The following is a 25673-nucleotide window of genomic DNA, read 5'->3' on the forward strand; positions in this document are numbered from 1 at the left end:
TGATTTGCGCGAGGTTCAGACCGTTGAAAAGCTTGTTAAATCTATTTTCTAACCAAATTAGTTTTGATCCAAAATCATTCGTACATCAAAGGAAATGGCCATTTTACCTTTAGTGGGTCGAAAATAAATTATTTCGGTAAAAAGCTCGTATCCCCCTCATTTGAAATCGTATCAAGACCAATTGTATATTGACAAATCGGATATCATTTTCATATGTGGTTAATTGGATAAAGACCAATTGTATATTGACAAATAGGATTTTAAATGTACTATAAGAGGATGAAAACCAACAACGAAATTAGTGAAGTTTCATTTATGAAAATTTGGCTGAAAGCAGACCGGTTCAAAGATCATTGGAGCCACTAAGGTCATTTGCAGGGCTTCTACGCATTCTAAGTTCCATTTGGCAATAACATTCATTGTTCTAGGAGGTCACAGGGCTTTTTATATATGCCACCGAGAATTACATTCATAGTTCTTTGCAGAATTTCTCCTAACCGTAGAGAATTACTCTTAACCGCGAAGAATTACTCATGGCTGTGAGAAATTAGTCTTGGCCACGAGGAATTACTCTTAGATACATAGAATTACTCATGGCCGTGAAAAATTAATTTTGGCTGCGAGTAATTCTCTTGGCCGCAAAGAATTACTCATGGCCGCGAACAAGTACTCTTGGCCAGGAGTAATTATTGGCGGCCAAGAATAATTTCTCACGGCCATGAGTAATTCTTTGCGGCCAAGAGGACCGGAGAAACAGAGTGAGAAATCTTGGAACTGGGGTCAACAAACATAAGGCCAACTTCTTGTTGTGCACAATGTGGCACTACAAAATCTTATACATAGGTCTTAACGGAGAAAGGAGGAAGAAACTACTAATGGTAAAATACGACACATGATTTAGGTAGTTGATGGCGAGATCACAACTTCATTTTCTTGTTTGCAATCGCACACCATTAACATGCCTGTAACAGAACTCCTAATACAGTATATACCTTACAGGCTTGGGAGATTCTTGTAACGGTTTCCTTTCTACCCACTTTTTATGAACTAAAGCTAAACATTTTTATGGTTGTATTCTATTATCTTGTAGTACTTTGCAACCTCTATTTATCAACATAATTCTTCTTGATTTGATTTAAAATGAGTGAGTTGCGAGCGTTTTACCGAAATGAATTATTTTTTGATCCACGGAGGATAAAATGGTCAAATCTTTTTATGAATACATAATTTTTGGTCCAAACTACTGAGGTTGAAAGTAGATTGGACAAGCTTTTTAATGGTTCAAACCAATGGTTCAAACCATGCGCAAATTGGATTTTCGGAGTGTCTGGGACAAACGCGCAAAGTTGGACCATTTTAGCAGTTTTTGTGCGCCTAGGCGCATTTTGATGATCTTGGGCGCACTCCATTGCGCTCCGGGCGCATCCTTAAAATCCTACGACAAGAAAACTTTTGCGGGCTTGGCACGGACACACACGAAATTTGAATTGCGCGTGGTTTGGACCGTTGAAAACTTTGTTAAATCTACTTTATAATTGAAGTAGTTCTGATAAACTTTGTAAATCAAATTAAATTAACATTTTACCCTTAGTTGGCCGGAAAAAAAAATATTTCGGGAAAAGGCCGTATCCCCCTCATTTTAAATTGGATCAAGACCAATTGTATAATGAGAAATAGGATTTTCAAAATACTAAAAGACGATGAAAACCAACAACAATATTAGTGAAGTTTCATTTATGAAAATTTGGTTGAAAGCAGACAGGTTCAAAGATCATCAGCGCTACTAAGGTCAGTTGCGGGGCTTCTAAACATTCTTAATTAAGTTCCATTCGGCAATAACATTCATAGTTCTAGGAGGTCAAAGATTTTTATATATGCCACCCACGTAATTTTTTTGCGGCCAAAAGCAATTCTTCACCGCCAAGAGTAATTCTTTGCAGCATTACTCTTGGCCGCAATGAATTACTCTTAGCCGCTAAGAATTACACTTGGCCGCTAATAATTACTCATGGCCACTAAGAATTACACTTGGCCGCAAATAATTACACTTGGATGCTAAAAATTACACTTGGCCGCGAAGAATTACTTCTGGCAATAAGTATTAGTCGCGGCCAGAAGTAATTATTAGTGGCCATGTGTAATTATAAGCGGCCAAGAGTAATTCTTCTCGGCCAAGTGCAATTCCTCGTGGCCAAGTGTAAATCTTAGCGTCCAAGAGTAATTCCTCGTAGCCAAGAGTAATTTTCTACAGCTAAGAGTAATTCTCTGCAGCCAGGAGTAATTCGCTCTGGCCAAGAGTAATTTCCTCAAGGCCAAGATATTTCTTTGTGGCCCTGAGTAATGCTTTGTGGCCAGAGGAATAATTTTTTGAGGCCCAAAGTAATACTTAGCGGCCAGGAGGACTGGAGAAACAGAGTGAGAAATATTGGAACTGATGTTGTAATCAAACTTCTTGTTGTGCACACTGTGGCACCAAAAAATCTTGTATATAGGTCTTACCGGTTAAAGGAGGAAGAAACAAACAGGTTTAACGATTTTTCGGGTATAACTAAATTTCGTGCAAACTTTCCGACGAAGATTACTTATGCTAAAATACGACACAAGATTAAGGTATTCGATGGCGAGGTCAGAAATTCATTTTCTTTTTTGCAATCGCACACCATTAACATGCCCCTAACGGAACTCCTAATACGGTGATATACCTTATTGGCTAGGAAGATTTTTGTAACGGTCTGTTTTCCACCTTTTTTTCATGAACTAAAGCTAAACATTTATATGTTTGCCTTATAATATCTGGGAGTACTATGAATACCCTATTTATCAATATATAATAGGTCCTGACCTGATTTAAAACGAGGGAGGTGCAACCGTTTTACCGAAAGGAATTATTTTTTGACCCATTGATGGTAAAATGGTCAATTTTTTTTATTCATAAATAATTTTCGGTCGAAATTACTTAGGTTAGCAAGTAGATTGGACAGGCTTTTTAATGGTCCAAACAAAGCGCAAATCGGATTTTCAGAGTGTCCGAGACAAACGTGCAGAGTTGGACCTTTTAAGCGGCTTTTATGCGCCCAGGCGCATTTGGATGCTCCCCAGGTGCACTCCATTGCGCTCCGGGCGCATACTTAAAATTTTACGACAAGCAAACTTTTGCAGGCTTGGAAAAGACACACCTGAAATCCGATTTACGCGTGGTTTGGACCGTTTAAAAGCATGTCCAATCTACTTTCTAACTGAAGTAGTTTTGATAAAAAATCACTTGTACATCTAATGAAATTACCATTTTACCCTTAGTGGGTCAGGGAAAAAAATTATTTTGAGAAAAGGCTCGTATCCCTCTCATATTAAATTGGATCAAGACTAATTGTATATTGACAAATAGAATTTCGAAGTACTAAAAAAAACTGGATCAAGACTAATTGTATATTGACAAATAGAATTTCGAAGTACTAAAAAAAACGATGAAAATCAACAACAAAGTTAGTGAAGTTTCATTTATGAAAATTTGGTTGAAAGCAAACTGGTTCAAAGATCATTGGAGCCACTAAAGTTATTTGCTGGGCTTCTACACATTCTAAGTTCCATTTGGCAATAATATTCATAGTTCTAGGAGGTCATAGGACTTTTAATATATGCCACCCATGTAATTTTTTCCAGCCAGGAGTAATTCTTCGCAGCATTACTCTTAGCCGCAGAGAAGTACTCTTGGCCAGCCGCAAAGAATTACTATTGGCCGCGAGTAATTACTCTTGGCTGCAAAGGATTACTATTGGATGTGAATAATTACTCATGGCCACAAAAGAATGACTCTTAGCCGCAAGAAATTACTCTTGGCCGCTGAGAATTACTATTGGCCGCGAGGAACTACTCGGCCAAGCGTAATTCTTTAAGGCCAAGAGTAATTTTCTGTGGCCAAGAGTAATTCCTCGCGCCCAAGAGTAATTATTCGCGGCCAAGAATAGTTCTTTGCAGCAAAGAGTAATTCCTCGCGGCCCTAAGTACTTCTTCGAGGCCCTGAGTAATTCTCTGCGGCCAATAATAATTCTTTGCGGCCAGGTGTAATTCCTCGCGGCCAAGAGTAATTCCTCGCGGTCAAGAGTAATTCTTTGCGGCCCTGAGTAATTCTTTGCGGCCAGGAGGACTGAAGAAACAGAGTGAGAAATCTTGGAACTGGGGTTCTAAACAAACATAAGGCCAACTTGTTGTGGACACTGTGGCACTACGATTTTTCGAATTTAACTAAAGTTGGTGCAGACTTTGTCACGAAGATTACTAATGTTGAAATACGACACAAGATTTAGGTAGTCAACGGCGAGGCCTCAACTTCATTTTCTTGATTGCAATCGCACACCATTAACATGCCCCTTACAGAACTCCTAATACAGTGTATACCGTATAGGCTCGGAAGATTTTTGTAACGGTCTCCTTTCTACCCACTTTTCAAGAAATAAAGCTAAACATTTTTATGGTGGCATTCTAATATCTTGTAGTACTTTGAAACCCCTATTTATCAATATATAATAGGTCTTGACTTGATTTAAAATGAGGGAATTGCGAGCATTTTACCGAAATGAATTATTTTTTGACCCAGTGAATGTAAATTGGTCAAATATATTTATGTATAAATCATTTTCGGTCCAAACTACTTGAGTTAGAAAGTAGATTGGACAATCTTTTTAACGGTCCAAACCACACGCAAATTGGATTTTCGGAGTGTCCGGGACACACATGCAAAGTTGGACCATTTATGCAGCTTTTGTGTGTCCAGGCGCATTTTTATGCTCCTTAGGCGCACTCTATTGCGCCCCGGGCGCATGCTTAAATTTTTATGACAAGCATAATTTTGCGGACTTGGCACGGGCACATCCGAAATCCTATTTGCATGTGGTTTGGACCGTTGAAAAACTTGTCCAATTTACTTTCGAACCAAAGTAGTTTGGATATTTGTACATCAAATGAAATGACCATTTTACCCTTAGTAGGTCAAAAAAATTTATTCTGTTAAAAGGCTCTTATCTCCCTCATTTTAAATCAGACAACACCAATTGTATATTGACAAATAGGATTTCTAAAGTACTAAAATATGATGAAAACGAACAACTAAATTAGTGAAGTCTTATTTATGAAAATTAGGTAGAAAGCAGACCAATTCGAAATCTACACTAGAACCGAAGTGGTTTTGATCCAAAATCATTCATACATCAAAAGAAATTACCAAGAAAGTCTAGGATACTCTAAAACATCTAATGCGTATATGGGCACAGGGAGAATGGTCCTTCGAAAATTAGTCGAGTTCCATGTAAATCGGTCTAGAACTATGGAAAAAACATCTATATGTGATATGGTTTAAGTATTTCAAAAAAAAAGAAAGACACGAATAATGGTAAATAATTAAGAACATCAATCATTTAGCAAGTTTAGGGACATTCTCCCACCGACTAAACTACATAGCGTCGGTGGCACTATGGAGAGTGGCTGGTAGGAGTTTATGTAACATTGTGTGTTTTTCTTTGGATTCTGTTTGTCAGCAAAAGTAAGAGCATATCATGGCTCTTACCAAGTACCAACCTCGCTTTGCCCCTCTCCAATTTCTACAATAGCTACAGCAAGCAGAACCATAAAAGCACGATTCCCCGGTACTCCTCCGGCCTCATTAGAGTCTTTCTAATTTCAAGTAAAAAGCACTATCATAAGTCACGGTTAGTTGGGTTCATCGGCATGATAGAGGTTTCTCACATAAATACCCGTGAATGATTATATGTGTGGCCTGGTAGCGGCTGGAGAGATTAGTCCGGTTTATCGGAACACTCTTCATTGCAAAAAAAGAAGATCATATCTGTAATATCTTCTGTAACATATACTGACCCGCTAACTTCCTCTGCATTGATCTGGTTTTTGGTGTTTGGTGCAAGAATTCGATGGGATACTGTTTTCCACAGAAAGTGCAAAACCAAATCGGCTTGGAATCGCAGGCGTGCCAGGGCAGGATTGTTGCCCAAATTTGTATCAAGGCCTGGAAGCCTCAATCTGACTTCTAATTGAACAAAAGTGCACGGTTTAAGGGTAAAACCATGAGGAGGTTCGTGATTTTCCTTAACGAAGAGGACTTAAAAATTTTCTAGCCGTTGTTAGAAAATGAAAAGAAAAGTAAGACAAGGCCTAAAACAGAATTAAAAGTACTTCATTAACGGTTTAACACAGTCTGGTTACAAGGAAATGAAATAAAATCTAGGCTTGGCTAGATTGAGTACAAATTTTTGTTAGAAAGTAAAGGTATTTGAAAGATAAGCCGTGGGCTTTGATGATTGTGGACCTTTGCCAAGGCCTTCAACTCTTGTATTTATTGGCAGATGTTCCAGGGCTTGAGCTGCTTCCACAGGCTTTCATGCATGGCTGCCAAGTGTCCTCTAGTAAAGGCTTAGGCTTGAGTTGCTTCTACTTCCTCCAATGAGTGATTTCCACTTGTCCAAGCCTTGCTCCTCACTCCAAGAAATCAGCTGAGGTCTGAAAGGCTTGAAAAAACTCTCATTACCTGCATAAAAACTTGTACAAAGGCAAAAGAAATTTTGGCTGTGCAGAACCTCCAGGCCTTTTAAGCTGCTTATAGGCTGCTTGAATGCCTGAATAGAAGATCTTGGGCCCACCGATGTTAAAGGCCAAAATTTTACCAGGCCTTTCAGCCATTCATTGGCTCTTGAGCCCATTTTGAGGGCCCACTAGCTATTTTTAGGTATTTTCATATATATGCATATATATACATATACATTTATATATGAAAACGAGAGATTTCGTGGGACTTGTGCCCTACCACTTGCTTTCTTTAAGCTTTCATACAGCAGGCCTAGTTGAGCTACTTGTGGGCTATTAGAGAGAACCTTCTAGGCATTTGAGCTGCTTGGGATATCTCCATGCATGGCTGCCATGTGTTCCAAGCCCTGCTTCATGCTGAAGGATAGTAGAGACTCAGGCCTTGAGCTGCTTGCAAACAGCTTACCTAGACCTACTAAGCAAGAACATCTAGGCCTTTAAGCTATTTGTTAGCAGCTTGCCCAGACCTGCCATGCAAGAACATTCTAGGCCTTTGAGCTGCGTATGAGCAGCATAAGGCCTTTTCCTGCCAATTAAAGGCCATATGTGACGTTTTTAAGGAAGTAGGCCCATCTATCAATTGGGCCTAAATTTAAGGTGAATGAAAGGCCTCCGTTCGTTGTAAACCTTATGAACCCAGGCCTGGATAGGAAACCTAGGCTTTAACTGATTTGGATCTACTAAAAGGCCTTATCATTTCTAAAAACTGCACTAGGCCTGGACAAAAATGCTCAGGCCTAGTGGGTCGACTCAAGACCTTGGCCAGTCCTGGGCCTGAATTTGTGATAACAAAATTTTAAGCATTAATTTGGCCCAGGCCTTTGCAAACTCAACTCGATCAGTGGCGTTAAAATTGGCCTGAATTCGTGGATGACCGATCATGAGGCTTTTATAGGCCTGAGACCATCATTCAAGGCCTTCTCTAACCAACAAATTGATTTTCTGAATTTTGGCCAAAAATGGGTGTAAACTAAGACCAACATTCAAGGCCTTCTTCTAACCAACGGATGTTTCATTCACTTCTGCATTGGAAACCTTGCTATTTTGGTCTTTAGGGGCTCAGAAGCCCAGAGGCTGAGGCTACCCAATTTTCTACCTTGGAGGCTGTCAAAGCATGAACTTTGTGTCCATTTTCCTTCTGTTGGTTTTCTGCTCTAGACTTGGAAATAATGAGAAAATCTCTTCGGTGACAAAGTCTATTAACTGTCACCTCATATTTTGCACACTTGTTCATTTGCTTGTTTCATCTGCTCGGATACGATTTATCTTCTCTGGTGAACATTTTACTTTTGTCCTGTGAGTCAGAAAGGAGGAGAACCATGGTGACCAAATTGTGACTGAATTATCACCAAATTCATTCCAATCTTCAAAACTTCAAATTCACTTCAACTGGAAATGATGTCCATAAGAAACTCGGCAAACGATCGAGCCAGTAACCAAGCACATGAAGCAGATTCAGTGGATGGTCAGTGACCCGGATTGGGAAATCTTGTAGGGAGGAGACAGGGATTGTAGTGCGGCACATGAGCCATCGGGATCCCCGGGTCCGAACCCGTTCAGTGAGGAACTCATAGACAACATCCCCATCACAATTATTAGACAAAACATAGCCGATGACGATCTTTTTTTATGTACGCCACCCATGGAACATATGGTCATCGATCAAGAAAAATACACATCTGGGTAATCTTTCACGAACACCACTTTTTCCCCTTTTCTCGTTCCTTTTTTCTTTTATGCAGATAAGTCAAGCTACTGAAGAAACAGAGCAAGAAATCATGGAACTGGAGTTTTAAAAGGGTCAAATCTTTTGATGTATAAATAATATTGGATCCATGCTTGGGTTAGAAACTAGATTGGACAAGCTTGTTAAAGGTTCAAACCACGTGCGAATCTGAGTTCCAAGAGTGTCTGGGACATACCCGCAAAATTTGACCTGTTAAGCAGCTGTAGTGCACCCCAGGCGCACTCCATTGCGCCCCGGGCGCATCCTTAAAATTTTACAACAAACGAAATTCGTTGGCTTGACACGGACACACCCGAAATCCGATTTGCGCATGGTTTGGACCGTTGAAAAGCTTGATAAATCTATTTTCTAACCGAATTAGTTTTGATCCAAAATCATTCTTACATCAAAAGAAATGACCATTTCACCCTTACTGGGTCGAAAACAAATTAATTTGGTAAAACGCTCGTATCTCCCTCATTTTAAATCGTATCAAGACCAATTGTATATTGACAAATAAGATTTTCAAAATACTAAAATATAATGAAAACGAACAATGAAAGTAGTGAAGTTCTATTTATGAAAAGGTTGTTGAAAGCAGATCGATCCAAAAGATTATCGGAGCAACTAAGGCTAAACCTCATTTGCGGGTCTTCTACACATTCTAAGTTCCATTTGGCAATCACATGCACAGTTCTAGCTCTTAGGGATTTTTATATACACAACCCATGTAACATATGGTCATCAATCAAGTAAAATACACATCCATGTAATCTTTCACGAACACCGCTAAATTCCCCTTTTCTCTGTTCTTTTTCTTTTATGCCGATAAGTTAAGCGACTGGAGAAACAGAGTAAGAAATTTAGGAACTGAGGTTCTAAACACACTTGGCCAACTTGTGCTGTGCACACATTGGCACTACTAAATCTTATTTATAGGTCTTACCGGAGAAAAAAGGAAGAATCTAATTGGCTTAACGATTTTTCAGGTACAACTAAAGTTCGTGCAAACTTTGCCACGAAGATTTCTAATGCTAAAATGCGACACAAGATTTAGGTAGTCGATGGTGAGGTCACAACTTCATTTTCTTGGTTGCAATCGCGCACCATTAACATGCCGCTACCGGAATTCCTAATATGGTGTATACCTTATTGGCTCAGAAGATTTTTGTAACGGTCTCCTTTCTACCCACTTTCCATGAACTAAAGCTAAACATTTTTATGGTTGCATTCTAATATCTTGTAGTACTTTGAAGACCCTATTTATCAATATACAATAGGTCTTGATCTGATTTAAAATGAGGGAGTCTCGAGCGTTTTATTGAAATGAATTATTTTTTGACCCAGTGAGGGTAAAATGGTCAATTTTTTTAATGTAAAAATCAAATTTGATTCAAACTACTTGAGTTAGAAAATAGATTAGACAAGCTTTTTAACAGTTCAAACCACACGCAAATCGAATTTCTGAAGTGTCCAGGACAAACGCGCAAAGTTGGACCTTTTAACCAGCGTTTGTGCGCCTAGGCACATTTTGATGCTACCCAGGCTCATTCCATTGCACCCCGGGCGTATCCTTACAATTTTTCGACAAGCAAACTTTTGCGGACTTTGCACAGACACACCCGAAATCCGAATTGCGTGTGGTTTGGACCGTTGACAACCTTGTTAAATCTACTTTCTAATTGAAGTAGTTTTGATAAAAAAAAATCATTTATATGTCAAAAGAAATTACCATTTTATACTTAGAGGGTTAGAAAAAAAAAATTCCCGGAAAAGGCTCGTATCCCCCTTATTTTAAATTGGATCAAGACCAATTGTATGTTGACAAATACGGAGTAGGATTTTCAAAGTACTAAAAGATGATGAAAACCAACAATGAAATTAGTGAAGTTTCATTTATGGAAATTTGGTTGAAAGCGAACCAGTTCGAAGATCATCGGAGCCACTAAGGTAATTTGCGGGGCTTCTACACATTCTTAGTTCCATTCGGCAATAAGATTCATAGTTCTAGGAGGTCATAGGGCTTTTTATATACGCCACCAATTTAATTTTTCGCGGCCAGATGTAATCCTTCATGGTTAGTAGTAATTCTCTACAGCATTACTCTTTGCCGCAGAGAATTACACTTGGCCACGGAGAATTACTCTTAGCCGTAAAGAATCATTCTTGGTAGGCGAATAATTACTCTTGGGCGTTAAGAATTACACTTGGCCGTGAAGAAGTACATTACTTGCAGCCAAGAGTTATTCTTCGCTGCCAAGTGTAATTGTTAGCGGCCAAGAGTAATTTCTCGCGGCCAAGTGTAATTCCTCGCGGCCAAGAGTAATTTTTCTCGGCCATGAGTAATTTCTCGCAGCTAGAAGTAATTCTTCGCGGCCAAGGATAATTCCTCATGGCCAAGGGTAATTCCTTGCATTCTAATATCTTGTAGTACTTTGAAAACCCTATTTATCAATACATAATAGGTCTTGATCTGATTTAAAATGAGGGAGTTGTGTGCGTGTTTTACTTAAATGAATTATTTTTTAACCCATTAAAGGTAAAATGGTCAAATATTTTTACGTATAAATCATTTTCTGTTCAAACCAAAAGCAAATCAAATTTTTGGAGTGTCTGTGACACACATACAAAGTTGGACCTTATATGCAGCTTCTGTTAGCCCAGGCGCATTTTGATGCTCCCCAGGTGCATTCTTTTGCGCCTCGGGCGCATCCTTAAAATTTTATGACAAAGCAAAATTTTGTGGACTTGGCATGGACACACCCAAAATCTGATTTGCACGTGGTTTGGACCGCTGAAAAGTTTTTAAAATCTACTTTCTAGCTGAAGTAGTTTTGATAAAAAAATCATCTGTTCATCAAATAAAATTTACCATTTTACCCTTTGTGGGTTGGGAAAAGGCTCGTATCCCACACATTTTAAATTAGATCAAGACCAATTGTATATTGACAAATAGGATTTTCTAAGTACTAAAAGACGATGAAAACCAACAACGAAATTAGTGAAGTTTCATTTATGAAAATTTGGTTGAAAGCAGACCGGTTCAATGATCATTAGCACCACTAAGGTCATTTGCGGGGCTTCTAAACATTCTTAATTAAGTTCCATTCGACAATAACAGTCATAGTTCAAGGAGATCATAGATTTTTATATACGCCACCTATGTAATTTTTTTGCTGGCAAAAGTAATTCTTCGCCGCCAGGAGTAATTCTTTGCAGTATTACTCTTGGCCGCAAAGAATTAGTCTTAGCCACCAAGAATTAGTCTTAGCCGTAAGAAATTACACCTGGCCGCCAATAATTATCCATGGCCACTAATAATGGCCGCCAATAATTATCCATGGCCACTAATAATTACACATGGCCTCAAAGAATTACACTTGGCCGCCAAAAATTACTCTTGGCAACAAGTATTAGTCGGGGCCAGAAGTAATTATCAGTGGCCAAGTGTAATTATTAGCGGCCAAGAGTAATTCTTATCGGTCAAATGTAATTCCCCGTGGCCAAATGTAATTCTCGGCGTCGAAGAGTAATCCTCGCGGCCAAGAGTAATTCTTTCTCTGCGGCCAGGAATTATTCTCTATGGCCAAGAGTATTTCTTTGTGGCCCTGAGTAATTCTTTACGGCCCAAGGAATAATTTTTTGAGGCATGAAATAATTTTTAGCGGCCGGGAAGATTGGAGAAACAGAGTGAGAAATCTTGGAACTTAGGGTTCTAAATAAACAGAAGGCCAACTTCTTGTTGTGCACACTGTGGCACTAAAAAATCTTATACATAGGTCTTACCGGTTAAAGGAGAACGAAACTAACAGGTTTAACGATTTTTCGGGTATAACTAAATTTCGTGCAAACTTTGCCATGAAGATTACTTATGCTAAAATATGACACAAGATTTAGGTAGTCGATGGCGAGGTCAACACTTCATTTTCTTGTTTGCAATCGCACACCATTAACATGCCCCAAATGGAACTCCTAAAACGGTGCATACCATATTGGCTCGTAAGATTTTTGTAACGGTCTGTTTTCCACCCATTTTCATGAACTAAAGCTAAACATTTATATGTTTGCCTTATAATACCTTGGAGCACTTTGAATACTCTATTTATCAATATATAATAGTTCTTGACTTGATTTAAAATGAGGGAGTTGCGAGCGTTTTCCCAAAAGGAATTATTTTTTGACCCATTGAAGGTAAAATGGTCAATTTTTTTTTTATGCATAAATCATTTTCTATTCAAATTACTTAGGTTAGAAAGTATATTGGACAAGCTTTTTAACAGTTCAAACTACGCGCAAATATGATTTTCAAAGTGTCCGAGACAAACGCGCAAAGTAGGAACTTTTATCCAGCTTTTGTGCGCCTAGGCGCATTTGAATGATCCCCGGGCGCACTCCATTGCACTCCGGGCGCTTCCTTAAAATTTTACAACAAGCAAACTTTTGCAGGCCTGGCAAGGACACACCAGAGATCCGATTTGCGCGTGGTTTGGACCGTTTAAAAGCTTGTCCAATCTACTTTCTAATTGAATTAGTTTTGATAAAAAATCACCTGTACATCAAATGAAATTACCATTTTACCCTTAGTGAGTTGAAAAAAAATATTTCGGGAAAAGGCTCGTCTCCACCTTATTTTAAATTGGATCAATACCAATTGTATATTGAAAAATAGGATTTTCAAAGTACTAAAAGAGGATGAAAACCAACAATGAAGTTAGTGAAGTTTGATTTATGAAAATTTGGTTGAAAGTAGACTGGTTAAAAGATCATTTGCGGGGCTTTTACACATTCTAAGTTCCATTCGTCATTCACATGCATAGTTCTAGGATCTCAGGGCTTTTTATATACACTACCCATGTAACATATGGTCATCAATCAAGCAAAATACACATCCATGTAATCTTTCACGAACACCACCTTTTCCCCTTTTCTCTTTCACGAACACCACCATTTGATTTGCGCGTGGTTCGGGTCGTTGAAAAGCTTGTTAAATCTATTTTCTAACCGAATTAGTTTTGATCCAAAATCATTTGTACATCAAAGGAAATGACAGTTTTACCTTTAGTGGATCGAAAATAAATTATTTCTGTAAAAAGCTCGTATCCCCCTCATTTTAAATCGTATCAAGACCAATTGTATATTGACAAATCGGATATCATTTTCATATGTGGTAAATTGGATAAAGACCAATTGTATATTGACAAATAGGATTTTAAATGTACTATAAGAGGATGATAACCAACAACCAAATTAATGATGTTTCATTTATGAAAATTGGGCTGAAAACATACCGGTTCAAAGACCATCGGAGCCACTAAGGCCATTTGCGGCATTCTACACATTCTAAGTTCCATTCTGCAATAAAATTCATAGTTCTAGGAGGTCACAGGGCTTTTTATATACGTCACAGGGAATTACATTGATAGTTCTTTGCAGAATTACCCCTGATCGTAGAGAATTACACTTGACCGCGAAAAATTAGTCTGGGCTGCGAGGAATTACACTTGGATACAGAGAATTACTCAAGGCCACGAAAATTAAATTTTGGCAGCGAGGAATTACTCTTGACCACAAAGAATTAATCATGGCCGCGAAAAATTACTCTCCGACGCAAAGAATTACTCGCGGCCAGGAGTAATTATTGGCGGCCATGGGTAATTCCTCGTGACCATGAGTAATTTTTTGTAGCTAAGAGTAATTCCTCGCGGACAAGAGGACCGAACAGAGTGAGAAATCTTGGAACTGGGGTTAACGAACATGAGGCCAACTTCTTGTTGTGCACGCTGTGGCACTGCGAAATCTTATATATAGGTCTTAACAGAGAAAGGAGGAAGAAACTACGAATGGTAGTCGATGGCGAGGTCACAACTTCATTTTCTTGTTTGCTATCGCACACCATTAACATGCCCCTAACGGAACTCCTAATACAATCCTAATACAATGTATACCTTACAGGCTTGGGAGATTTTTGTAACGGTCTTCTTTCTACCCATTTTTCTTGAACTAAAGCTAAACATTTTTATGGTTGTATTCTAATATCTTGTAGTAATTTGTAACCCCTATTTATCAACATATAATTGTTCTTGATCAGATTTAGAATGAGTGAGTTGTGACGTTTTACCGAAATAAATTATTTTTTAGACTCATTGAGGGTAAAATGGTCAAATCTTTTTATGTATAAATCGTTTTCGGTCCTAACTACTTGGGTTAGAAAATAGATTGGACAAGCTTTTTAATGGTTCAAGCCACATGCAAATCAGATTTCCTGAATGTCCGCGACAAACGCGCAAAGTTGGACCTTTTTAGCAGCTTTTTTTTGTTGCGCCCAGGCGCATTTTGATGCTCCGAGGCGCACTGCATTGCACTCCGGGCGCATGCTTAAAATTTTACGACAAGCAAACTTTTGCGGGCTTGGCACGGAGACACCCGAAATCCGAATTGCGCTTGGCTTGGACCGTTGAAAACCTTGTTAAATCTACTTTCTAATTGAAGTAGTTCTAATAAAAAATCACTTATACGTCAAATGAAATTAACATTTTACCTTCGGTGGGTCGGGAAAAAAAATATTTCGGGAAAAGGCTCGTATCCACCTCATTTTAAATTGGATCAAGACCAATTGCATATTAACAAATAGGATTTTCAAAGTACTAAAAGACGATGAAAACCAACAGCTAAATTAGTGAAGTTTCATTTATGAAAGTTTGGTTGAAAGCGGAACGGTTCAAAGATCATCTGCACCACTTAGGTCATTTGCGGGCTTCTAAACATTCTTAATTAAGTTCCATTTGGCAATAACATTCATAGTTTAAGGAGGTCATAGATTTTTATATACACCACCCATGTAATATTTTGCGGCCAAAAGCAATTCTTCGCCACTAGGAGTAATTCTTTGCGGCATTACTCTTGGCCCGCAAGGAATTACTCTTAGCCGCAAGGAATTATTCTTAGCCGCAAAGAATTACACTTGGCCACGAATAATTACTTATGACCTCTAATAATTAGACTTGGCCTCAAAGGATTACACTTGGCCACCAAAAATTACTCTTGGCAGCAAGTATTAGTCGCGGCAAGAAGAATTATTAGTGGCCAAGTGTAATTATTAGCGGCCAAGAGTAATTCTTACCGGCCAAGTGTAATTCCTCGTGGCCAAATGTAATTCTTAGCATCCAAGAGTAATTCCACGGGGCCAAAAGTAATCTGCGGCTAAGAGTAATTTTCTGCGGCCAGGAGTAATTCTCTGTGGCCAAGAGTAATTCCTCGTGGCCAAGAGTATTTCATAGTGGCTCTGATTAATTCTTTACGGCCAGAGAAATAATTTTTTGAGGCCCGAAGTAATTTTTAGCAGCCAGGAGGATTGGAGAAACAGAGTGAGAAATCTTGGAGCTGGGGTTCTAAACAAACATAAGGCCAACTTCTTGTTGTGCACACTGTGGCACTAAAAAATCTTATATAGAGGTCTCACCGGTTAAAGGAGGAAGAAACTAACCGGTTTAACTATTTTTCGGGTATAACTAAATTTCGTGCTATCTTTGCCACAAAGATTACTTATGCTAAAATACGACTCAAGATTTAGGTAGTCGATGGCGAGGTCACCACTTCATTTTCTTGTTTGCAGTCACACACCATTAACCTGCCCCTAATGGAACTCCTAATACGGTGTATACCTTTTTCACTCGGAAGATTTTTGTAACGGTCTGTTTTCCACCCTCTATTCATGAACTAAAGCTAAACACTTATATGTTTGGCTTATAATATCTTGGAGTACTTTGAATACTCTATTTATCAATATATAATAGGTCTTAACTTGATTTAAAATGAGGGAGTTGCGAGCGTTTTCCCGAAAGGAATTATTTTTTGACCCATTAAAGGTAAAATGGACAATTTTTTTTTATGCATAAATCATTTTCTATGCAAATTACTAAGGTTAGAAAGTAGATTGAACAAGTTTTTTAATGGTTCAAACCACGTGCAAATTGGATTTTCGGTGTGGCCTGGACAAACGCGCAAAGTAGGATCTTTTAAGCAGCTTTTGCGCAGCCAGGTGCATTTGAATGCTCCCCGGGCGCATCCTTAAAATTTTACGACACGCAAACTTTTGCTAGATTAGCATGGTCACACTTGAAATCTGATTTGTGCGTGGTTTGGACCATTTTAAAGCTTGTCTAATCTACTTTCTAACTTAAGTAGTTCTGATAAAAAATCACTTGTACATCAAATGAAATTACCTTTTTACCCTTAGTGGGTCGGGAAAAAAAATTATTTTGAGAAAAGGCTCGTATCCCTCTCATATTAAATTGGATCAAGACTAATTGTATAATGACAAATAGAATTTTCGAAGTACTAAAAGACTATGAAAACGAACAACAAAATTAGTGAAGTTTCATTAATGAAAATTTGGTTGAAAGCAAACCAGTAAAAAGATCATCGGAGTCGCTAAAGTCATTTGGCGATAAGGAAATGATTTTGCCACTCCCTTTTTGTTAACGCCACTCCCCTGCAAGTGTATTTTTGCACCAAAAATACACTTGCAAGGGAGTGACATTAACAAAAAAAGGAGTGGCAAAATTAGTAGCCTAGGCAATAATATTCAAAGTTCTAGGAGGTCATAGGGCTTTTTATATACACCACCCATGTAATTTTTGCGGCCAGAAGTAATTCTTTACAACATTACTCATGGCCGCAGAGAAATACTCTTTGCCAGTCGCAAAAAATTACTCTTGGCCGCGAGGAATTACTCTTGGCCATAGAGAATTACTATTGGCCGCGAAAAATTACTCATGGCCGCGAAGAATGACTATTAGCCGCGAAGAATTACTCAGATTTAGGTAGTCGATGGCGAGGTCACAACTTCATTTTCTTGCTTGCTATCGCACAACATTAACATGCCCCTTACGGAACTCCTAATACAGTGTTTACAGGCTTGGAAGATTTTTGTAATGGTCTCCTTTCTACCCACTTTTCATGAACTAAAGATAAACATTTTTATGGTGGCATTCTAATATCTTGTAGTACTTTGAAACCCCTATTTATCAATATATAATAGCTCTTGACTTGATTTAAAATGAGAGAGTTACGAGCGTTTTATCGAAATGAATTATTTTTTGACCCACTGATTGTAAAATGGTCAAATATTTTTTACGTATAAATCATCTTCGGTTCAAACTACTTGAGTTAGAAAGTAGATTGAACAAGCTTTTTAACGGTCCAAACCATGCGCAAATCGGATTTTCAGAGTGTCCGGGACACACATGCAAAGTTTGACCATTTATGCAGCTTTTGTGTGGCCAGGCGCATTTTCATGCTCCCTAGGCGCACTCTATTGCGCCCCGGGCGCATTCTTAAAATTTTATGACAAACATAATTTTGCTGACTTGGCACGGACACACCCGAAATCCAATTTGTGTGTGGTTTGGACCATTGAAAAGCTTGTCCAATCTACTTTCAAACCGAAGTAGTTTCGATATTCGTACATCAAATGAAATGACCATTTTACCCTTAGTGCGTCAAAAAAATTTATTTTGGTAGAAGGCTCGTATCTCCCTCATTTTAAATCAGACCAACACCAATTGTATATTGACAAATAGGATTTTCAAAGTACTAAAATATGATGAAAACAAACAACAAGATTAGTGAAGTTTTATTTATGAAAATTTGGTTGAAAGCAGTCCGGTTCAAAATCTACTCTAGAACCGAAGTGGTTTTGATCCAAAATCATTCGTACATCAAAAGAAATTACCAAGAAAGTCTGGGATACTCTAAAACATCTAATGAGGATATGGGCACGGGCTAGTGTACGGGAAAATGGTCCTTCGAAAATTAGTCAAGTTGCATGTAAATCATTCTGGAACTATGAAAAAAACATCTCTATGTGATATGGATTAATTATTTCAAAAAAATAGGAAGACACGAATAATGGTAAATAATTAAGAACATCAATCATTCAGCAAGTTTAGGGACATTCTCCCACCGACTAAACTACACAACGGTGGCACCACAGAGAGTGACCGGTAGAAGTGTACGTAACGTTGTGTGTTTTTGCTTTTCTTTGGAGTCTGTTTTGTCACCAAAAGTAAGAGCATATCATGGCTCTTACCGAGTACCAACCTCGCTTTGCCCCTCTCCAATTTCTACAATAGCTACAGCAAGCAAAGCCATAAAAGCACGATTCCCCGGTATTCCACCGGCCTCACTTGCCCTTTGGCATGCTAGGTACAAAGAAAACTTAATGGAAAGTATCCCGAAAAAAGCCATCAATGGTTGAGATTCACTTTGATGATTGGATCCCACACATCAAAGTGAATCTCAACCACTAGTTTTCTTTGTCCCTAGTTAATGTTTAAAAAAAACTACAATAGGTTGTCAATTGGAACGAGTGCCTGCTTCGATAGCTATTCCATTCTTTACTATTTTCACTCAACATAAAAAACTCATGCCTCTCTGTCCAATCGTCTCTCTCAATACCATGAATGCCGATTCTTTACGTCCGATACGATAAAAGAAAGCACAAAAAGTGCAACAATATCTCAGTAACATGTAAGTGCAAGAGAGTGATTTACTCGGATTCATTAAAAGTCTAGCTAGCAAATAGAGTTGAAAAATACCACTTATAAACTATAAATTGTTTGAGAAACCTATTCTAGTGAAGTTGGTTGTCTCACCCTCCCTTCATAGTGGAGGCAGAGGTTCGAGCTCCATGGGAGGCGAATTTGGGGTTCGATTGTGTACCCAAAGAAACGATGCTTCATACTTCATATAGAACGACATTTTTATTATAGAATTTGATACAAAAATGATGTGATTTTCATTAAAGTCTTTCTAATTTCAAGTAACAAGCACTATCATAAGTCACGGTAAGTTGGGTTCATCGGCATGATAGAGGTTTCTCACATAAATACCCGTGACTGATTATATATGTGGCCTGGGAGCTTCTGGAGAGATTAGTCCGGTTTATCAGAACACTCTTCATTGCAAAAAAAGAAGAATATATCTGTAATATGTTCAGTAACATATACTTACTCGCTAAGTTCCTCTGCATTGATCTGGTTTTTGGTGTTTGGTGCAGGAATTCGATGGGATATACGGGCCAGGGTGGTAGTGTATCGTAGGCACAGATTTCGGCTCGTTCGTGACTCACTGTTACGGATGTTTCATTCACTTCTGCATTGGAAACCTTGCTATTTTGCTCTTTAATTAGGGGCTCAGCAGGCCCAGAGGCTGAGGCTACCCAATTTTCTACCTTGGAGGCTGTCAAAGCATGAACTTTGTGTCCATTTTCCTTCTGTTGGTTTTCTGCTCTAGACTTGGAAATTAATGAGAAAATCTCTTCAGTGACAAAGTCTCTTAACTGTCACCTCATATTTTGCAAACTTGTTCATTTGCTTGTTTCATCTGCTCGGATACGATTTATCTTCTCTGGTGAACATTTTACTTTTATCCTGTGAGTTAGAGAGGAGGAGAACCATGGTGACCAAATTGTGACTGAATTATCACCAAGTTCATTCCAATATTCAAAACTTCAAATTCACTTCAACTGGGAAATGCTGTCCATAAGAAACTCGCCGATCGATCGAGCCAGCAACCAAACACATGAGGCAGATTCAGTGGATGGTCTGTGACCCGGATTGCGAAATCTTGTAGGGAGGAGACAGGGATTGTAGTGCGGCACATGAGCCATCAGGATCCCCGGGTCCGAACCCGTTCAGTCACTAACTCAGAGACAACATCCCCATCACAATAGTCAAATCTTGGAATGAACTTGGAACTGGAGTTTTAAAATAGTCAAATCTTTTATTGTATAAATAATATTGGATCCATGCTTGGGTTAGAAAGTCGATTGGACAAGCTTTTTAAAGGTTGAAACCACGTGCAAATCAGAGTACCAGAGTGTCCGGGACAAACCAGCAAAGTTTGACCTGTTAAGCAGCTGTAGTGCGCCCCAGGCGCATCCTTAAAATTTTACGAAAAGCGAAATTCGCTGGCTTGACACGGACACTTCCAAAATATGATTTGCGTGTGGCTTGGACCGTTGAAAAACTTGTTAAATCTATTTTCTAACCGAATTAGTTTTGATCCAAAATAATTCGTACATCAAAAGAAATGACCATTTCACCCTTAGTGGGTCGAAAACAAATTATTTTGGTAAAACGTTCGTATCCCCCTCATTTTAAATCGTATCAAGACCAATTCAATATTGACAAATAGGATTTTCAAAATACTAAAATATAATGAAAACGAACAACAAAAGTAGTGAAGTTCTATTTATGAAAAGTTGGTTGAAAGCAAATAAATTCAAAAGATCATCGGAGCCACTAAGCCTAAAACTCATTTGCGAGTCTTTTACACATTCTAAGTTCCACTCGGCAATCACATGCAAAGTTCTAGCTCAAAGGGCTTTTTATATACACAACCCATGTAACACATATAGTTATCAATCAAGCAAAATACACATCCATGGAATCTTTCACGAACACCACCAAATTCCCCTTTTCTCTGTCCATTTTTCTTTTATGTCGATAAGTTAAGTGACAGGAGAAACAGAGTACGAAATCTTGGAATTGGGGTTCTAAACACACTTGGCCAACTTGTGCTGTGCACACTTTGGCACTACTAAATCTTATTTATAGGTCTTACCGGAGAAAAAAGGAAGAATCTAATTGGCTTAACGATTTTTCGGGTACAACTAAAGTTTGTGCAAACTTTGCCACGAAAATTTCTAATGCTAAATTGCGACACAAGATTTAGGTAGTCGAAGGTGAGGTCACAACTTCATTTTCTTGGTTGCAATCGCGCACCATTAACATGCAGCTGCCGGAATTCCTAATATGGTGTATACCTTATTGGCTCGGAAGATTTTTGTAACGGTCTCCTTTCTATCCACTTTTCATGAAGTGAAGCTAAATATTTTTATGGGTGCATTCTAATATCTTGTAGCACTTTGAAAACTCTATTTAACAATATATAATAGATCTTGATCTGATTTGAAATGAGGGAGTTGCGTGCATTATATTGAAATGAATTATTTTTTGACCCACTGAGGGTAAAATGGTCAATTTTTTATGTATAAATCATTTTCGGTCCACACTACTTGGGTTAGAAAGTAGATTGGACAAGCTTTAAAAGTTCAAACCACGCGCAAATCGGATTTCTGAAGTGTCCGGGACAAACGCGCAAAGTTGGACCTTTTAACCAGCTTTTGTGCGCCCAGGCGCATTTTGATGCTACCTAGGCGCCTTCCATTGCGCGGAACGGGGGAAGCTGCTGTGCACCCGCCGGCGATGCCTTGCCGGCATCGGTCCGGCGATCGGAGACGTTCACCGCGTAGAGCTCATCGAGTTCTCTGTGTGCGCCAAAAATCAGCTCGATTAAATATCGATAAGTGCCTCATCCGAATGCATATAACTTGAAAAAAAAAAAATCCTAATGGATTCAAAACACTGGATCAAAACCACTGATCCATTTTTATCAAGTTATATATGTTTGGATGAGGCATTTAACCATATTTGATTGAGCTGATTTTTGGTGCACACGTAGAACTCGACGAGTTCTACGCGGTGAACGTCTCCGATCGCCGGACCGATGCCGGCAAGGCATCACCGGCAGGTGCACAGAACGCTGTGCAGCACGAAGCTACACAGCAGTTTCCCCCGTTCCCCATTGCGCACCGGGCGTATCCTTAAAATTTTCTGACAAGCAAACTCTTGCGCGCTTGGCATGGACACACCCGAAATCCGAAATGCGTGTGGTTTGGACCGTTGAAAGCCTTGTTAAATCTACTTTCTAATTGAAGTAGATTTGATAAAAAAATCATTTGTACATCAAAAGGAATTACCATTTTACACTTAGTGGGTCAAAAAAAATAATTCTGGAAAAGGCTCCTATCCCCCTCATTTTTAATTGGATCAAGACCAATGGTATATTGACAAAGGGGATTTTCAAAGTACTACAAGATCGACGATGAAAACCAACAACGAAATTAGTGAAGTTTCATTTATGAAAATTTGGTTGAAAGCGAACCAGTTCAAAGATCATCGGAGCCACTAAGGTAATTTGTGGGGCTTCTACACATTCTAAGTTCCATTCGGCAATAAGATTGATAGTTCTAGGAGGTCATAGGGCTTTTTATAACACCACCCATTTAAATTTTTGCATCCAGAAGTAATTCTTCGCGGTTATGAGTAATTCTCTGCGGCATTACTCTTGGCTGCAGAGAATTACTCCTGGCCGCGAAGAATTACTCTTAGTCGCAAAGAATCATTCTTGGCCGTGAGGAATTATTCTTAGCCGCTAAGAATTACACTTGGCTGCGAAGAATTACATTTTTTGTGGCCAGGAGTAATTCTTTGCTGCCAAGTGTAATTGTTAGTGACAAAGAGTAATTTTTTCACGGCCAGAAGTAATTCTTTGCAGCCAGAAGTAATTTTTCGTTGCCAAGTGTAATTTTCTGCGGTCAAGAGTAATTCTTCGTAGCCAAGAGCAATTTCTTGCGGCCAAGTGTAATTCCTCGCGACCAAGAGTAATTCTTCGCGGTCATGTGTAATTTTCTTTGTAGCCAAGAGTAATTCCTTGCTGCCTGAAGTAATTCTCTGCAGCCAAGGGTAATTCCTCATGGCCAAGGGTAATTCCTTGCATTCTAATATCTTGTAGTACTTTGAAAACTCTTTTTATCAATAAATAATAGGTCTTGATTTGATTTAAAATAAGGGAGTTGCAGGTGTTTTACTGAAATGAATTATTTTTTGACCCATTGATGGTAAAATAGGCAAATATTTTTCTGTATAAATGATTTTAGGTTCAAACCACGCGCAAATCAAATTTTAGGAGTGTCCGTGACAAACATGCAAAGTTGGACATTTTAAGCAGTTTCTGTTTGCCCTGGCGCATTTTGATGCTCCCTTGGCGCTCCCTATTGTACCCCGGGCGCATCCTTAAAATTTTATAACAAAGCGAAATTTTGCGGACTTGGCATGGACACACCTGAAATTTGATTTGCGCGTGGTTTGAACCATTAAAAAGTTTGTTATATCTACTTTCTAACTAAAGTAGTTTTGATAAAAAAAATCATTTGTACATCAAAGAAAATCACTATTTTACCCTTAGTGGGTCGGGAAAAGGCTCGTATCGCACATATTTTAAATTAGATCAAGACCAATTGTTTATTGACAAATAAAATTTTCAAAGTACTAAAAGACCATGAAAACCAACAACGAAATTAGTGAAGTTTCATTTATGAAAATTTGGTTGAAAGTGGACCGGTTCAAAGACTAAAGTCATTTGTGGAGCTTCTACACATTCTAAGTTCCATTCGGCAATAACATTCATAGTTCGAAGAGGTCATAGGGCTTTTTATATACGCCACCCATGTAAGTTTTGGCGGCAAGAAGTAATTCTTCGCGCTGGGAGTAATTCTTTGTGGCATTACTCTTGGCCGCAGAGAATTACTCCTGGCCGCTAAAATTACTCTTAGCCGCAAAGAATTACTATTGGCCGCGAGGAATTACGCTTGGCTACGAAGAAGTACTCTTGGCCGCTAATAATTACACTTGGCCACATGGAATTATACTTGGCCGCGAAGAATTACGTTTGGCAGCGAAGAATTACGCTTGGCCGTGAAAATACTTGCGGCCAAGAGTAATTCTTCGCAGCCAAGTGTAATTATTAGTGGCCAAGAGTAATTATTCGCAGCCAAGAGTAATTCTTCATGATCAAGTGTAATTCCTCGCGGCCAAGTGTTATTATTAGCGGCCAAGAGTAATTCTTCGTGGCCAAGTGTAATTCCTCGCGAACAAGAGTTATTCATCGTGGCCATGAGTAATTCTTTGCTGCCAAGAGTAATTTCGCGTGCAAAGAGTAATTCTACCCGGCCATGAGTAATTCTCTGCGGCCTAGAGAAATCCCTATTGGCCTAGAGTATTTCTTCACGGCCTAGATGTCATTATTCGTGGCCAGGAATAAATTTTTGCGGCCAGGAGTAATTATTAGCGGCCAGAATGACAAGAGAAACAGAGTAATTCTTAGCGGCCAGGAAGACTGGAGAAACAAAGTGAGAAATCTTGGAACTGGGGTTCTAAACAAACATAAGGCCAACTTCTTGTTGTGCACACTGTGGAACTACAAAATCTTATGTATAGGTTTTATCGGAGAAATTAAGGAGGAAGAAAATAATAGGTTTAACGATTTTTCGGTTATAACTAAAGTTCGTGCAAACTTTGCCACGAAGATTACTAATGCTAAAATACGACACAAGATTTAGGTAGTCGATGGCGAGGTCACAACTTCATTTTCTTGTTTTCAATCGCAAACCGTTAAGATGCCCCTAGCGGAAGATTTTTGTAACGGTCTCCTTTCTACCCACTTTTAATGAACTAATGCTAAATATTTTTATGGTTGCATTCTAATATCTTTTAGTGCTTTGAAAACCCTATTTATCAATATATAGTAGGTCTTGACTTGATTTAAAATAAGGGAGTTGTGAGTGTTTTACTGAAATGATTTATTTTTTGATCCACTAAGGGTAAAATGGTCAAAAAAAATTTAAAATAAGTCTACTTCGGTCCAAACTACTTGGGATGAAAGTAGATTGAACAAGCTTTCTAATGGTTCAAACCACGCTCAAATCGGATTTCCGGAGTGTCTGGAACAAACACGCAAAGTTGGAACTTTTAAGCATCTTTTGTGCACCCCAGGCGCACTCCATTGCGCCCCGGGCGCATTTTTAAAATTTTACGACAAGCGAAATTTTGCGGGCTTGGCACGGACCCACGCGAAATTTGATTTGTGCGTGATTTAGACCGTTAAAAAGCTTGTTAATCTACTTTCTAAGCGATGTAGTTTTGATCCAAAATCACTTGTACATCAAATGAAATTACCATTTTACCCATAGTGGGTCGGTAAAAAAAAATATTTCGAGAAAAGGATCATATCCCCCTCATATTAAATTGGATCAAGACCAATTGTATTTTGACAAATAGAATTTTCAAAGTACTAAAAGACGATGAAAACCAACAACGAAGTTAGTGAAGTTTCATTTATGAAAATTTGGCTAAAAGCGGACCGGTTCAAGGATCATCAGAGCCACTAAAGTCATTTTCGGAGCTTCTACACATTCTAAGTTCCATTCGGCAATAACATTCATAGTTCGAGGAGGTCATAGGGCATTTTATATATGCCACCCATATAATTTTTTGTGGCCAGGAGTAATTCTTCGCAGCATTACTCTTAGCCGCAGAGAATTACTCTTGGCCAGGCACAAAGAACTAGTTTTGGCCACGAGGAATTACTCTTGGCTGCGAAAAATTACTCATGGCCGAGAAAAATTACTCATGGCCGCAAAGAATGACTCTTGGCCGCTTCGTGGCCGCCG

Source organism: Rhododendron vialii, chromosome 2a (assembly GCF_030253575.1).
Source record: "Rhododendron vialii isolate Sample 1 chromosome 2a, ASM3025357v1".
NCBI classification, from domain to species: Eukaryota; Viridiplantae; Streptophyta; class Magnoliopsida; order Ericales; family Ericaceae; genus Rhododendron; species Rhododendron vialii.